The 17841-nt window shown below is 37.3% G+C and overlaps 1 long non-coding RNA gene across 2 annotated transcripts; it reads left to right on the forward strand.

Moving 5' to 3' along the window:
• The first annotated feature begins 254 nt into the window (after nucleotides 1–254).
• LOC108944915 (uncharacterized) lies at nucleotides 255–2527 on the forward strand. 2 transcript variants are annotated; one of them, XR_011411919.1, is made up of 2 exons: nucleotides 255–1343; nucleotides 2392–2527. It is a non-coding gene; the product is annotated as an uncharacterized lncRNA (long non-coding RNA). The 2 variants fall into 2 exon arrangements; XR_004506728.2 differs by lacking the exon at nucleotides 255–1343 and adding an exon at nucleotides 2216–2287.
• The last annotated feature ends 15314 nt before the right edge of the window (nucleotides 2528–17841 follow it).

The following is a 17841-nucleotide window of genomic DNA, read 5'->3' on the forward strand; positions in this document are numbered from 1 at the left end:
CGAATGAAGTTATGAAATATAAGTCTTAATTTGTGTTTATATTTGTTTTAATTTTGTATAAATGGAAGATGAAAGTAGAGTAAGTGATGTCGGTTCAACTGAAAGTTTACCTATTACTGAAGATAGCAACACCAACACAATTGATACTCAAGATTCTAAGAAAAGAAAAACCATGCAACCTAGATCCGAAGTTTGGCAACATTTTGATAAATTTGAGGTAAATGGGGTCGACAAAGCAAGGTGTATATATTGTAAGCAAACTTATGCTGCTAATACATCTAGGAATGGAACAACAAGATTGAAAAATTATTTTGCTAGATGCAAAGAATACCCACTTAACATTGATAAAGATAATAGTCAAACAAAGATAAATTTTCAATCTTGCCAAAATGATGGAGGATAAATTTGGAAATTTGATCAAGAAGTGGTTAGGAGGGCCTTAATGGAGATGATAGATATTGATGAACTACCATTTAGCTTTGTAGAAAAGGAAGACTTTATGAAGTTTATGAGAATAACTCAACCACTATTTCGTCTTCCTTCTCGTAGAACAATAACAAGGGATTGTTATGAAGTTTACGGTGAATTGAAGCAAAATCTAAGAAGGTCTTTTAGAGAAGCACAACCAAAAATTTACCTCACAATAGACACATGGACTTCATTGCAAAGAATAAATTATATGTGTTTGGCAGCCCACTTCATTGATAGAGATTGGAAGTTGCATAAAAGAATACTAAATTTTTGCCTTATCACTAGTCATAAGGGTGAAGAGATGGCTAAAGTTATTTCTAATTGTTTACTTGAATGGAAATTAGACAAGGTGTTCACTATTACCATGGACAATGCTTCTTCAAATGATGTCATAGTCAAAGAATTGTCTACAAAGTTAGATATGTGAAAAACTAATATGATGAGTGGTAAACATCTTCATGTGAGATGCATGGCTCATATACTAAATCTGATTGTGCAAGATGGTTTGAAAGAAATTGATGCTTCTGTCACACGTGTTAGAAATATTGTGAGGTATGTGAGATCTCCGCCTGCAAGGACCTTAAAGTTTTAACAATATTGTGCACATGTAAAGGTAGAATGTACCAAAACATTATGTTTGGATGTTCCTACTAGGTGGAATTCCACCTATTTGATGTTGGATACGGCACAAAACTTTGAAAAGGCCTTTGACAAGTTTCATCTTTTTGATGATTGATTTTCTGCTTATCAATGTTCTCATCTTTGTGAAGATGGTAGTAGTACGGGTCCTCTTGAATTTGATGATTGGGTGAATGTGAGGAATGTGATAGAGTTTCTTGCAAGATTTCACGAGCTCACCAAAAAAGTTTCAGGTTCTCGTTATGTCACTTGTAATTCTCATTTTGAGAATGTATCTGAACTTTATTGTCATTTGAAAATGTGTTTAATTAGTGAGGATGATCATTTGAGAAAAATGGCTGAGCGGATGCAAGAAAAGTTCAAGAAGTATTGGGTTAAGCCTGTAAAGATGAATAAAATGATTTTTATTGCTTTTGTCTTGGATCCACGTAACAAATCTGAATATGTTAGCCTTGCACTTGAAGAGCTTTTTGGGGAGGAAAAAGGGAAGAAAATAAATGCTGAGGTGTATGCTTATATGAATTCTTTGTTTGAAGAGTATCTAAAAAAGTATTCAACTGGATCTTGTCCTCAATCTCCATCTAGTTCTACTTCATCTAATAACGCATCTAATACATCTAGTGGGAGTGTTATAACTGCATCATTAATAAGGATCAAGCTTCACTTGAAGAAATAAAAGGAAGACAATGGAAGTGGGGGTGCTAAATCGGAGTTGGATAAATACATTAGTGAAGAACAAGAGCCTTTTAGTGAAGAATTTGATGTCTTAAGTTGGTGGAAAACACATGCTCCTAGATTTCCTTTCTTTCAGAGTTGGCTCGTGATGTGTTGGCCATTCTAATTTCTAGTGTGGCGTCGGAATGTGCGTTTAGCACCGGTGGTCGTATTCTTGATTCATTTAGGAGTTCATTGACTCCTAAATGTATGCAAGCTCTTGTTTGTATTCAAGATTGGCTTAGAGAAGAGAAGAATACTATTAGTGTTGAAGAAGACTTGGCGTATCTTGAGGAACTCGAGCTTGGTAAGCTTTAATATTTTGTGTGTATTTTAGTTAAAAATAATATATCATACTTGTTTATTTGTATGACATATTTTGTCAAATTATCTTTAGATATGGAAAATAATAGAAGCACTACTAGCATTGTTTGTTGTATAGTTGCAACTTATAACTTGAGTGGTAAGTTTAATACTCTATTTGTTTCGTGATATACTTTTGTAGTTTTGTTTTATTATCATCAAAAAATAATATTCTAACTTATGATTTATCTTCTTTTTTTTTAGGTTCAAGTGCAATCATGCCCCGTGCTCCTAAAGTACGCTCTCATATTTGGGAACACTTTGAGGTGAAAGAAGATAACAAAGAAGTTCGCAAAGTAGAGTGCAAGCATTGTGGTCGAGTCTATAATGTTCATCCAAAGAGGGATGGCACATACGCTCTCATATTTAGGCATTGTCTTGAGCGTCTTCCTGAAATTCATATTTAATAATTAAGACTAAGTTGATTCGAGACTATTAGTGTAAACTTGAATTGAGGGATGCCCTCTCTGTTTTTGCTGTATTGTGTTTAATTATGCTGCTACTGTTAGAGTCTGTTGCTACTGTTGCACTGTTAAGACTAATTTAATTATGCTGCTACTATTGCACTATTAGAATCTCTATTTTTTGTTTAATTCTGCTGCACTGTGTGAGTTAAGCAGAATTGTGAATTGTGCAATATGCAATGTGCATTGTGAAGAATGAAGATGTTGCACTCCTTAGTCCTTAATCGTTGTGCACTTTGAATTCTGTTGCACTGTGTGAAACTATGAATTGTAATTTAGCGTTACCTTGAATTATGCTTAGGCTTATGAATTGTGATGTTGCACTACTTAGTCCTTAAACTGCACGAAAAAATTGTGAATTGTGAATTGTGAAAGAGAGCTACCAGCTGCACTTTAGTGCTTACTGTTAGCGTTGTCAAATAGGGCTGGCTTTGAAGTTTGAATTGTGCATTGATGCACTCCTTAGTCCTTAATCGTTAGTTTTGCTTATTTAGCGATTATTAAACCGAAACCCTACCGAACCAAAATAAGAAATACCGAACCGTACCGAATAATTTGGTACGGTATTTGGTATACACAATTAATAAACCGAATATCGAAATACAGAACCAAAATTCTTAAATATCGAACCAAAATATCGAATGCCCACCCCTACTCTCGACTGAGAATACACTGCGCTGAAGTCCAAAATGGAGGCGGCTTCGAATGAGGCCTCCGAAGCTCAAGACATGCTGGCCCATTACAAGAATGACGTAGAGGTAGCCGAAGCTCGTGTCATAACGAAGGCCGAATAAATGAAGTTGCTATCTCGGAGAGAGACTCTCGAGGAGATCCAAGCTCGGGGAGTTGGCATGGCGGCCGAGATCGAAGAGACGAAGAGGCTCGAAGCTGAGGCTAGAGCGAGATACCAACTCGATGGTTCGGGCAACGAGTCAGGCTCCGACGAAGACCGAGCAAGAAATACCTTAGCTTATTTTGTTTTTTCTTGTGGCTACATATTTTGTATTTTGGTAAATATATATAAAAAATTTCTCTTCGACTATATATTGTGTCATTTACTTTTCTGTACTTACTTATGTTTAAGGCTTAAGATATATAACTTGCGATATGGACTTCATAATATGCCATCGATGCCTTAACATCGAGTTTGATATTGCTTACACTATTCAATCTCCCAAAGCCCGGGCGAGGCCCGTATTAAATAATAACTCTGAGTTACTTTGACTTCGGAGGACCCGATAAAACACAAAGTCTTTGCTAAAATATTTGAATAATTTAACCGGACACAATAATTCTTTACCGAATGTGGATCTTTTCATGGCCATAATTCAAGACCGGGTAACTTGACCTGGTATGAAGTAATATTTTATGGATTAAAAATATGTAAAGACCTTACTTTTTATGCACAAACTCACACATCTCCGAGCCGTTTAATTGTTGTGACCGAAGCTCTAAAGGCTTCGTTTCTTAAGTTGGCTATGGTATTTCGTGTTTGGACCCTCCCTTGTAGGCTTGGTGGATTTAGTAGCCCGAATTTCCTGATCTTATTGTCGGGTAGCAGTCCTGGTTCAGGGTGGCTCGTAGGCTTAGGGGTTTCGAACCCAATATTCATTTTAAGTAACTTAACGATAATATTGCTTGTGCAAATGTGAACCGATGAAACATAGATGATGAATTTCTTATATTACTTTGAATGTAATATAAGTAATTAAAGGTACAAAAGCTATCTTCCATGGCGAGAATGAGCTATGCGGGCACGGTTCTTTTTACCGTTTAACCCTTACAATTAATCCTAATATTCAAGCCTTGGCTTTTAATATCGAATAAGAATGCCTTCTAAATGTTCGAACTTAGGACTTCGGTTCTTGACTCAGGGAGTGATGGCCCCCTAGTATTCGAGACTGAATTTTTAGGGCTCGAATATTATCGATCTGATACAGATGATCCACAATCTCCGGTATTGGACCAGTCTTCAAATCTAGGGTAGCACGCTTAATGTTGCATCGTTAAAAACCTTGTCGTAAAACCCACTTCGAGAAAAAAATCAGTCCAAGGGAAAAAGAGTGCAACACGTGCTTTCAGACCTAATCCTTAGATTTAATTTGGTTGAGTACCTGCACGAGTTAGTTCAAAATGTAATAAACCGCAAAGAAGATTGTGGTCATACCTTAGCAGTAGTACCACTTTAAGTGTGCCACATTCTAGTTGTTAGGTAGTCGTACACCATTTCTGGACTCGAACTGGTATGAGCCTTTCACGGCTATACCGGTGAGTCTGTATGTTCCCTCCCAATTCGGGCCTAGTTTCCCATTATTTGGGTTCTTGGTGTGCAGTGTTACTTTTCTCAATACCAAGTCCCCGACTTGGAAATGTCTAAGGTTTGCCCTTCGATTATAATATCTTCCCATTCATTGTTTTTGGGCTGCTAACTAGACTAGGGCGGCTTCTCGCCTTTTGTTTGCTAAATTTAATCTTGTGGTCATGGCCCCATCGTTTGACGTCTTCGTATCATATAGGAACCTTAAGCTCGGTTCTCCTACCTCTACCGGAATCAAAGCTTTCGCGCCTTAGACTAGAGAGAATGGTGTTTCACGAGTACTCAAATTCGAAGTCATTTAGTATGCCCATAGGACCTCGAGTAAAATTTCTTTCCATTTTCGTTTTGAGTTGGTTAATCTCTTCTTCAGGTTCTGCACTATAGTTTTGTTTGTTGACTATGCTTGGCAGTTCTCACTCGGGTGGTAAGGGGTCGATAGAATCTTTTTGATTTTATGGTCTTTGAAGAACTTATTGACCTTGCCGCCGATGAACTGTCTCCCATTGTCACACATGATCTCGGCCGATATCCCGAACCGGTATATTATATGATCCAGATGAAGTTGATGACCTCCTTTTCCCTAACTTTCTCAAACTCCTGTGCTTCAACCCACTTGAAAAAGTAATCGGTCATAAGCAAGATATATTGGGCCTTGTCGGGTGCCCACGACAAAGGACCCACGATGTCTATTCCCCATTTCATGAACGACCAAGGGGAAAGGACTGGGTGAAGTATCTCCCCCGGTTGGTAGATCATCGGTACGTGCTTTTGACATTCGTTACACTCTTGAACAAAGTCTTTTGTATCCTTTTCCATCTCGTTCCAGTAATAACCGATCCTAATCAATTTTCGAACCAATGATTCTGCTCGTGAATGGTTTCCGTAAGTACCTTCATGGACTTCCCTCATCACATAATCGGTCTCCCCGGGACCCAAGCACCTCGCTAATGGTCCGAACAACGATCTTCGGTACAGTTTTTCTCTGACCAAGCTAAACGGGGCAACCTTAGTTCGAAGGGTCCTTGATTCTTTGGGATCCGAAGGCAATTTCCCCTTTTGAAGGTAGTCTATGTATTTGTTCCTCCAATCCCAAGTCAAGCTTCTTGAGTTTACCTCGCCATGACGTTTTTCTATCACCGAGCTCATCAATTGCACCACCGTTCCGGAATTGAATTCATCAGAGTCGACTAACGACCCTAGATTAGCCAATGCATCGGCCCCGTTCTAATCTCGGGGCATATGCTATAGTGTCCATTCCTTGAAATGATGTAACGTCACTTGTAACTTGTCTAAGGATCTCCGCATACGGTCTTTTTTTACTTCAAATGTCCCATTAACTTGGTTGACAACGAGGAGGGAATCGCACTTGGCTTTGATCACCTCAGCCCCCAGACTCTTAACCAGTTCTAGACCTGCAATCATAGCCTCATATTCGGCTTCATTGTTAGTCAATTTCACAGTCTCGGGTGCATTTTTCTCTTGTGATAGAAACTTTGGTGTGTTTTATCATTGGCCCTTGTGGGACATCTACTCCTCCGATGATCATGTTGATCACATGTTGAGGTTCTTCCTGTTCAATTTGCTTATTGGCATCCCTATTTTTGAAATGATTTTTGGCTCGCTCACTTAGGAATTCTTGAAGATGCCCATTGTCGAATAGACGAGCCATTTCTTCCCTTAACTGTCTACAATCCTCGGTCATGTGACCCATGCGTACTGTGATATTTACATATCAAGTTGTGATCCCTCTGTGTGGGATCAGACTGGAGTGGCCTTGGCCATTTGGTCTCCTTGATGCGATCGATGGTTGTCACTATACTCGCCGCATCCACGTTAAAGTTATATTCTGATAGTCTCAGAGCTTCGCTGCCCCAGAGTGATCTGTCAAAATCGTTTCTACTCACCAAACCACGGTTGCATGGACCCTGATCGCTCCTCCTATCATTTCTGGTCAGGTGGTGATTGGGTCTGTTTCCCCTTTCTATCTGAGTTGTACGGCCGATATCGATCTCAGGGTAGCCTCGACTCCTGATCCATAATTCTTTTAGACCTGTCGTTCGCTCTATTGGGGTAAACAGACCCCGAGGGGGCTCTCAGTTGGTCGTCTTCGACTCTGATCTTTGACTGGTACCTATTGTAAACATCGGTCTGAGTGACTGTAGGGTACTCTACCAAGGTTTGCTTCAATTGTTGAGAAGTAACCAAACTTTGGGGGTTGAGTCGTTAAGTAAACGCCTGAACGACCCAATCATCTGCAACTTGGGGCAGGTCCATCCGTTCCATCTGGAACGTCGACACGAACTCCCTAAGCATCTCGTTGTCCCTTTTCTTGACCTTAAACAGGTCTGATTTCCTCGTCTCAACTTTGATAGCGCCGTCATGGGCCTTAACAAAGGCATCCGCAAGCATAACAAACGAATCAATAGAATTTAAGGGTAAGTTATGGTACCGCATCATCGCTCCATTGGATAAGGTTTTCCCAAATTTCTTCAGCAATACCGATTCAATTTAGTCATCCTCAAGGTCATTGCCTTTAATTGCACACGTTTACGAGGTCACATACTTGTTTGAATATGTGGTTCCGTTATACTTGGGAATATCGGTCATTCGGAACCTTTTCTGAATTGGCTTCGATGCCGCACTCGGAGGAAAGGCTTCTAAATAAACTTTTTGGAATCCGGTCCCTTCAATATCGGAGGCGCTCCCGGAATTTGATTGACCCTAGAATTGTAAGTCTCCACCTTCTTGTCATTTTCCTTTATCTTCTTTTTTGTAGTATTTCACCCGTTTTCTTAGTGCTTCAAGCATTTCTGTCACGCCCCAAAACCGAGGAGCATGACCGGCACTCAACCGAGTGAACCCGACCGAGCAAGCCTGTTAGATTCCTTCTACCCAAACTCATTCATGAATAAAGAGAATATATGTTTTCCTTAATTAAATAATAAAGTGGTCATGTCTGCAATTATCAATTTCTTACCATAAGTTTCACCATTTTTAAAGTCTCAAATGGACAAGTAATACAACCACATCATAGCATAGTTTGTCTTTTCCCGCACCAATATACAACCCACATTATGTCTACGGAGCCTCTATAGATAAAGAAGAGTACAATGACAATGCCGGCAACAAGGCCCCGGCTATACCTCAAACAGAATACACAAAATACAAAAGGTTCATGATCCCGGAATGAAGTGGGGCTCACCAAGTCAGCTGGGAAGAAGGTGCACTGCTATCACTGACCAATATCTCCTGCTGTAAAACCACCTGCATCCATTGAAAGATGCAGCGCCCCGGCAAAAAAGGACATTAGTACTATTGAATAGCACTAGTATGTATAACTAAACACCCTCTCAATAGAATGACAAATAATACAAATAAGATTATCATAATATCAATGAAAGCCTTAATTAACATCAAACCTCAATTTAGGATCAAGACAGTGTTCAAATTAATTTCCATATCTCATATTGGGATATTTTTAGTATCGATATACCATTGTCCACAATACCAGTACCATTATTCACCATACCAATACCATTGTTCACAATACCATTATTCACAAAACCAGTACCACCGCACTTTTAGCACGGAGTCCGATCACGACCCGATCGGCTAGGCTATCTCAGTAGAGACATCAACCACAATTTCTCTCAATATCAACACCACCATCTTTAACATGGATTCCGATCACGACCCAATCGGCTAGGCTATCCATTAGGACATCGACCACAATCACAATTTCAATTATAATTTCCAGCACAATCACCACCATGTGTGCGGCATGGTGTCCGATTACGACCCGACCGGCTAGGCTGTCTTATTTGAGACATTAACCCTTTTTATATCAATCATCGCATTTTATAATACTTTCATATCTTTTCATTTCATTGGCACTAATGGCCATAATTATAAGATCATTCTTGGAACGTTGGCCATATTCAGTATTTCATGCTCACATTATCAATTTCAAATATCATCCTCATTATCAACAACAAACACAATTCAAATCAAAGTGTGTAGTACACATGTGAGCAATTTAGAGTCTAATGCACATAGAGATATTTCATAAAATTTGGCATAATAGCCTTCATTTGAACTTGACTTAAAGTCGAAATATTATTAATGCATAGCCCATATTTTAACACATCCTTAATTGGTAACATAACATAACTAGAGCATTTGGGATGCTTGTTAAACATATTGGGATGTTTGTTGAACATATATCTTTCAACCCAATCTTACTCGGAATAGCCAATTTCATAATAAATCACTCGGGACTTACATAATTTACATGAATATCGTCGGATTCAATTCTAAGAGAAGAGTTTAGCCAACAGACCTCACTTGAGCTTCCTTACACTCTAAATATTCCGGAATTCTTAGCAACCTCAATCTATTGTAGAAATATAATAAATTGAATCAAAATTAGGAAGGTGATCATGGTTCGAGCTCATTTGAGCATTTTATCAAACACTAAGTGTGCATTAAGGTTCCAAGGTCCCTTTTATGGAGAATTCCTTCATCCTACAACCCAATCTTTATCATTTTTAGCTCAACAATCTTCCTATACCCTTTGATAACACATGCATGCAAAATAAACAACTCTCATGCCCAAAATTATCTTGCTAGTTACCCATTTTCAGAAAATTTTGAAATTAGGGTTTAGGGTGTAGAATCTTACCTCTAGGATGAAGACCTAGTGAGCTTCCCTTCTTAATCTTCCAAAACTTGAGCAAGAATTGAAGAAAAATTATTGAAGAACACCTTCTCACTCTAGGGCACTCTCTCTCTCACTCTAAAATATCAGATTATGTCTCCAAAAATGGCCCAAAGAGTGTATTTAACAAAATAGGGTCGGGTTTTAAAAATTCAAAAATGGAGCTCCGGAACAAGGTATGCGATCGCATAACTGATATGCGGACCGCATATCGGTTGCATAAATAGTTACAAAATAGCCAAAAGAACTATCTGTGTATGCGGTCACTATCTGGTTTGCATAACTATTATGCGGTCGCATAATGCACCGCATAACAGTTATGCGATCGCATAGTCGACCACATAGTTGCTTCCAACTGACCCAATTAACTGCCTCACTCTGCGGCCATTATGCGGTCCGCAGAGTAGTTTTGCGGTCGCATACATGCACTTTTCCGCCAAAAATTTTCCTTTACTTTCCGGTGCATTGTTCAACCCAAAAAGTCTGAGTTACAATCCTCACACGTAAGCCTAGTCCGGCACCATGAAATATTATTTTCTTTGGAAACTTTACCGGGCTTTACACTTAAGTACTTCGAAATTTTCCGGGGTGTTACAATTTCCATCACCTCGGATGTTTCCCGGGGTCCGAACACATCTGGTTCTGTGACAATCCATTTTTCTCTCCGAGTATTTTCTTCAACCCGCTCGGGTTCAACCGTGTTCTACGCGTTATTTTGACTCTGCAGTTGTGTTATTTCCACTTTATTGCTTGTAACATTTCAAAAATCAATCGTAATCTAACTCCATCACCTCCCCCATTGGGCGCTTCTCGAGCCGATGGCCGGTGTGCCCCGTGAATGCTATTTACGAGATCAGTTGGTAGGTTGATATTGATTGCAACTTGTGAATTGGCGTTGACTGGGTCAGCGATTGGAAAGCCATTAGGGTCAACAGGGGGCACGCCATTGCTTGGTACCGCGTTATTATCTTCACCGTGGTGGCCTGACTCGACATCATTGTTCAAGTAAGCAGACTGAGAAATTGACATTTTGAATAGACCTGAAATCAAACTTCAAAGAGCAAATGTAAAATAGGGTGTATTATGGAGATTCGTATTAAATCACCACTATTATCCTTAGCCCAACGGTGGGTGCCAAATTGTTTACCCCTAAAATGAGTAATAATTAAATTTATACGCGGTTTAAAGGATACATAATTTAATCTAACACGAATAATCTAAGAACCAAAAATAATTAAATTAAAGGAAAATAAGACGATCAAACTAAATATGATGGAATGATTAATCCTGACTTTAAGTTTAAATGCGAGCCCTCGTGATGAGCTCGGCTGCAACTAAAGAAATGAACAGCTGAAGAACACTTTGAATAGAAGCTAGAAGACAACAATAAACTTTATTGCTTTGATATACGTGCCAATAGTGGTTTCAAAATAAAAAGGTTCTCCCCTTTATATAGTAGGGGAGTTTCAATCCTAGTATAAGTCTAGATAAGGTAAAAATCTCTCTCTTCTAGTAAAACATGATCTGCAGTTGATATCAGGCGAGATTCTTGTCATAATATACGGTTGATGGCGGATATTTTGGCTCCCTGTTCGTCCTCTCTAACCGTCCTCCCTTTAGCTTCGATTCTTTATTTTGCTTGAGCTCGATTCTTCCAATGTTTGGCCATGTCTGATTTTTGGTGCGTCATTTGTCCTCACGGGGCTTTGATCTGTGGGAGCCCTCGGTTTTACCCGAGCCTGCGCCGAACCATGTTGTCTCTCGTTTATTCATCGGAAAATCGGGGGTAACTTTATCCCCGATTTAGGCCTAATTTGTTTGCACTTAATGAATGTCTGAATCTTAATCATTCAGATCTTAGATATTAAGTGTGTTTGTTTTTAATGCCTGAATCTTAATTATTCAAATCTTAATCATTAACTGTATTTATTATTTTTTACTTCACAACCACTTAATGAGAGAATGTGATACCGAAGAGAATAAATCAAGGACACTGGCTCGCTTACGCTCCTTGAATTTCCCTCTTTGAGTTGGCCTATCAGAAAGGAAAAACGAGTGAATACGCTAGATGTCTATCATTTTTTTCAAATTACTAGTACTGGCTTAGAGTGAGTACCCAGTCCATAGCTTTACTTACTAGGTATCTGTCGATTGCGTTCTCTTCTATTACCTTAAAGTTCAATTAGAAGCCTAGACCAGCTTTTTTGAAGATGTTTGCTGCAAATGTTTCATATGGTTTACGGGCGAGAGAAGAGAGTATCACGTCAAGTCAATATCAATAGAAAGAGGTGCTTCTAACTAATTCTCTTTGAGTATCAAACATGGATAATACTTAAGAAAATTCTAAGTATTAAAAATTGATAATAATGCTTAAGTGTTGATTATAAAGTCAAGAGAGTAACATAATTATGGAAAAGAAGACTTTCGTTCAAAGGTGAGGAAAATATATTCTCCTTTTCATAAAAAAAAAATACTACGTACTCCCTCTATTTCAATTTAGATGACACTCTTTTCTCATTAGTTCGTTTAAAAAAGAATGACACATTTCTATAATTGGAAATAATTCATCTTTAAACTCTTTATTTTATCCATTTTATCCTTAATGAGAAGCTTTTATAACTACACAAATATTATGGCCCCACAAAACTTTTAACCCTTAATCTTTTAAGAGTATAAGTTTTAAAAGTCTTTTTCTTCTTCTTAAACTCTGTTCTAAATTAAAACAGAGGGAGTAATTTTTTCGAAAAATAATTTTATATTTTCTTATTTTTCGTCAAGTCTAGTTACCCCTCTAAAGCCTCATTTGTTTTTTTAAGATTAAGACGTCTGAATCTGAATACACATCTAAATATCAAGATGTGTATTAAGATTAATACATCTGAATCTCAATACACAACTGAATATTAAAAGGTGTATTAAGATCTGAATACTAAATGATTAAGACTGTTTGATTTTTAACATTTGAATGTATAAGATTTTTCTTTATTTGAAAATTAATAAACATAAAATTCAAATGAAATACTAATTAATCTAATATTCTATCAATAAAATCTATAGTTTTTTAAAATATGATAGTTGTTGGTGGTGATGGCTAACAGGTGAATGACGACTAGAGGCGGTGGTTGGTGATAGTTTTGGTTGATGGTGGTGGTTCCGGTTAGTAGCTAGAGGTGATTAGTAATTGTCACGACCCAAAATTCCACCACAGGCGTCGTGATGGCACTTAGTCTCTAAGACTAAGTAAGCCGATTATAATTACAATTCAAGTCAATTTTTTTTCTTTTTAAACATATAATTATAATATAAGTGTCAAAACTAACAGCGAAAATAATTACAAACAGCCTCCCAAGACTGGTAATACTGAGTCACGAACTCTAACTGAATACATGAAATGATCTCAAAGATCGAATACTCAATACTGTTTGATTAATAATTAACAGTACAATAAAAATGAAAAGACTCCAAGGGACTGCGACGACCAAGCAGCTCTACCTTGAATCCTTGCGATCACACTCTAATCTGTCCGAGTTCGATATCTCCAATATCTGGCTCTGCACAAAAATATGCAGAAGTGTAGTATGAGTACACCACAGTCGGTACCCAGTAAGTATCAAGACTAACCTCAGTGGAGTAGTGACGAGGTACAGTCAAGACACTCGCTAGTCTAATAACCTATGCAATATAGTATACAAGAATAATAGGAAACAAATAACAATAATGGAAACACTAATCAACCAGTGATATACACAGCAGGGTAACATGAACACCATTAATAGTGCTCAACAAATAATAAATACAAGTACAACCAATTAATCTAGTCCTTCAAATCTCTGTTTTAAAAGGCGTTTCTGGGGCGAGCCCCGGGGCGAGGCGTACCAAAAACGCCTCGGGGCGATGGTGTGGGGCTCGGGGCGTACGCCCGGGCGTTCGGGGCGCATTTTTTTAGTAAGAAGAGAGCCTCAGAGACTTTTTCAAATTAAAACAAAATTTGTTGAATTAGTCCTTCATACAATACACAAATTCTCAAAAGTGAGTTTGGTAATTACTCAAAAGGTTTAAAAAGGAACTCAAAAGTATTAAATTTAAAAGTAAAGACCTTTTTTTATTGATTTACGCCCTAATTCATGATTTTTCCAAATTTTTATCTTGTCCGCTAGTCTGCTAATATCTCCCAAAATCAACGAATATTTAATTTTTTTTACAAAATACAAAGAGAACGTATAATACTTTTTGTTCCTCCATATAGAAAACTTTATTCTTTTAGACTCAAATTACTTGTGCTTGTAAGTAACGTATAATAGATTGTTTTGATTAGTTTTTTGTGGGGATGAAGCACACATATATATAGTTTTCTTCAATATTTATGCAATTTTACTTGTTTATAAATATTAATTGTCATTATATTATTTTATAAAATATTAAAAATTAAATACCTATGGGGCTTATGCCCCACGCCCCAGGGCTTACGCCCCACTGAGGCATATGTAAAATGCCCCGCCTTATGCCCACGCCTTTTAAAACACTGCTTCAAATATAAATCTTTCGCTTATATGCTTCTCAAATAATAATCTTCAGGATATAATACTTTCCAATAAATATATTTCGAATATACTCCATTCAAATAAATATCTTTCAAATATAATTCTTTCAAATAAATCTCTTTCAAATATAATTCCTTCAAATAAATATCTTTCAAATAAATCTCTCTCAAATATAATTCCCTCAAATAAATATCTTTCAAATATAATTCTTTCAAATATAATTCCTTCAAATAAATATCTTTCAAATATAATTCTTTAAATAAATATCTTTCGAATAACAGTCACCATGTGGGACCTCATTTCAAAATCATAAAATACGGGTCTCATCCCACTTTCATATTTTCACGGCACCTCGTGTCAATTTCTCTATCATAACCGCACGGACAACTCACGTGCCAATATCATCATCATTTAACCACGGCACCTCGTGCCCACATTTCATATCACAATTGCACGGATAATTCACGTGCCAATATCATCATTATTTACTCACGGCACATCGTGCCCACATTTTATTTCATAATCCGCCTGGCATTAGCCACATGCTCTCATTTTCAATATAGATTAGACTATTATCAAGTTCACCTAAAAAAGAAGATAAATTACACAAGATATAGAAATAAACACAAGAAAAATCACAACATCATATAAAAATTACCAACGCAATAACTCCACATTATCACATATCATCCCTCACAATAGCCACCCTTATCACTTCTATAATAGCCTCTCTTATCCCTCTGCCCTGACAATATCAATAACCACCCTTATCGCTCCTATAGCCACCCTTATCTCTCCTATAGCCATCCTTATCATTCCGCCTAGACAATATCCCAACACACATAACAACAGTGAAATGTCACCCTTATACCCACATAATATCAACAGTGGAATGCCACCCTTATATCCCCAAAATAATAACTCAAATAACACAATAATTTACACAGAATACTATCAAGGCAACATAACAAAATCAATTCATATCACAATTTGCACAATGACCACAACCAATTCCAAAGATATAACAAAATCAATTAATTTCACAACAAATAGATCAAGGCTCCACACAATGTGTATAAAACCTCAAAACAACAATAGAGATGGAAAATACTCAGTATAGGGCAACGCCTTCATTAATCCAAATTTTTGATAATTATATTAACGCCTCAGTTTAAACTTATTTCATTAATTATTTGCATATGAAAAATCCATAATATAATTATTTTCAGAAAATATCAAATCACCAAATTCACGGAATTCACATAAAAATTCAAGTGACAATCATACAAAATTATCATATAAAAATAAATTCGACAACAAGGGTTGAGGCACTTCAAATAGAGGATTTAATAAATGCCAATAATTATCCAATTTACTACACAATATGCCCAAGATTTTAACCCAATAAATTTTACACATATAAGCCCGAGTACGTAGTCGTTACCTCGCGTACACGGCTTTTCACATTTCACAAATGGCACATAAGACTTGATGCCTAAGGGTAATTCCCCCACTCAAAGCTAGGCAAGATACTTTTACTTTTTTGAAGTTATACCGATATTCCAAAATCGCCTTCTTGCTTTAATTGACCTCTGGACAGCTCAAATCTATCCAAATTAATTGTATACCTTCATTAAAATTCATAAAAAATAATTTCGGATAATAAAACTTTGACTTTTTATTCTAAAAAGTCAACCAAAGTCAATGCAGGGCCCGCCTCTCGAAACTCGATATAATTTTTACGAAATCCGAACACCCATTCAGATACGAGTTCAACCATACCAATTTTATCAAATTCTAATAATAAATCGTCCTCCAAATCTTGAATTTTCGTTTTTGGAAGATTTTGCAAAAATCTTAATTTCTTCCGTTTAAATCCGAATTAAACGATGAATATAACCATAGATTCATGAAATATAATCACTTTAGGATATAGAACACTTACCCTAGTCGAAGTCATGAATAAATTATCAAAATCGCCTAAAAATCGAGCTCCAAAAATTCCAATCGAAAATGAAGAAATGATAGATTTTCAATCCTTAAGTTTCTGCTAGGTTCGCATTTGCGGACAAAAATTTCGCATTTGCGAATGAACAATAACCTCCGATGAACAGTGTTCGCAATTGCGATGAACAGTGTTCGCTATTGCGGATGAACAGTGTTCGCAATTGCGAATGAACAGTGCCACACCAGAAACCAGCAAAACCCAAACTTCTCCGAAATGATCTGAAACCACCCCGAAACTCATCCGGAACCCCCCGGACACAAACCATGTATGAATTTCAATCATAAAACACGCTACGGACCTACTCACGCACTCAAAACACTGAAACGGGGTCGCCTTAACTCGATATTAACCATGGTCAAACTCTCAAATTTCTTAACTTTACTAGTCTCTCAACCAATGATCCAAAAATATACCCAAACCCCTTGGGACCCCGACAAATCATACCAACAAGTCCCAAAATATGATACGAACTTAGTCGAGGCCTCAAATCATATCAAACAATGCCGAAACTACGAATCGTGCATCGAATCGAATTATGAGTTATGAGTTATGAAATTTCCAAATTCTATAATTTGCGTCGAAACGTATTAAATCAATCCGGAATGACTTCAAATTTTTCACACGAGTCTTAAATGACGTAATGGAGCTATTCCAATTTCCGTAATCGAATCTGACCTCGTTATCAAAAATTTAACCTTCGGTCGAACTTTCCAAAAATCTTCTATTTTTCCAACTTTCGCAAAATGCGTCGAATTGTCCTACAGATTTCCAAATCTAAATCCGAACATACGCCTAAGTCCGAAAATATCATTCGAAGCTATTGACATCATCAAAATTCCATTATGGGATCGTTTTCTCAAAAGTCAACTCTCCGGTCAACTCTTTCCATTTACGCTTCAAAAATGAGAATTGTTCTTTTAATTGAATTCTGAATCTTCCGAAAATCAAACTCGACCACGCCCGCGGGTCATAATATATATTACAAGCTTTTCGATACCTTTAGTCGTTGAACGAGGCGTAAATTCTTAAAACGATAAGTCGGGTCGTTACAGTAATGGTGTCGATTATGATTGAGAATGGTGGTGGTGGGTAGTGATAGTTAATAATGGCGGGTGGTGGTGGTAGTTGTGATTGAGAAAGGTGGTGATAGGTTATAATGATGGACAATGCCGGTTATGGTTGTTGATGGCGATGAGGTAGTTAGTTGTGGTAGTTGAGGTAAATGAGTATTGATTGTGGTTGAGAATGATGGTGGCGGCAGTGGTGGAGATGGTAGATGGTGATAGTCGATAATGGTGGCGGCTATGTAATGATGATGACGATGGTGTGGTGGTGATGGCGGCGGCATGTTGGTAGTTGATAATGGTAGGCGGTGACGACAGTTAATAATAAATATGGATGATAGCATTTTAATGAAATTAAGTCTCTGTTATAGATTTTAATCATACAGACCTATTCAGACCTATTAAGTTGTTGTAAAGTAAAAAAAAATAAATACACTTAATAATTAAGATTTGAATAATTAAGATTTAAATTTTAAAAATAAACGCACTTAAAGATCTGAATTATTAAGATTGAGACTAATTAAGTGCAAACAAATGAAGCCT

The sequence above is a fragment of the Nicotiana tomentosiformis genome, chromosome 11 (assembly GCF_000390325.3).
Source record: "Nicotiana tomentosiformis chromosome 11, ASM39032v3, whole genome shotgun sequence".
NCBI lineage: Eukaryota > Viridiplantae > Streptophyta > Magnoliopsida > Solanales > Solanaceae > Nicotiana > Nicotiana tomentosiformis.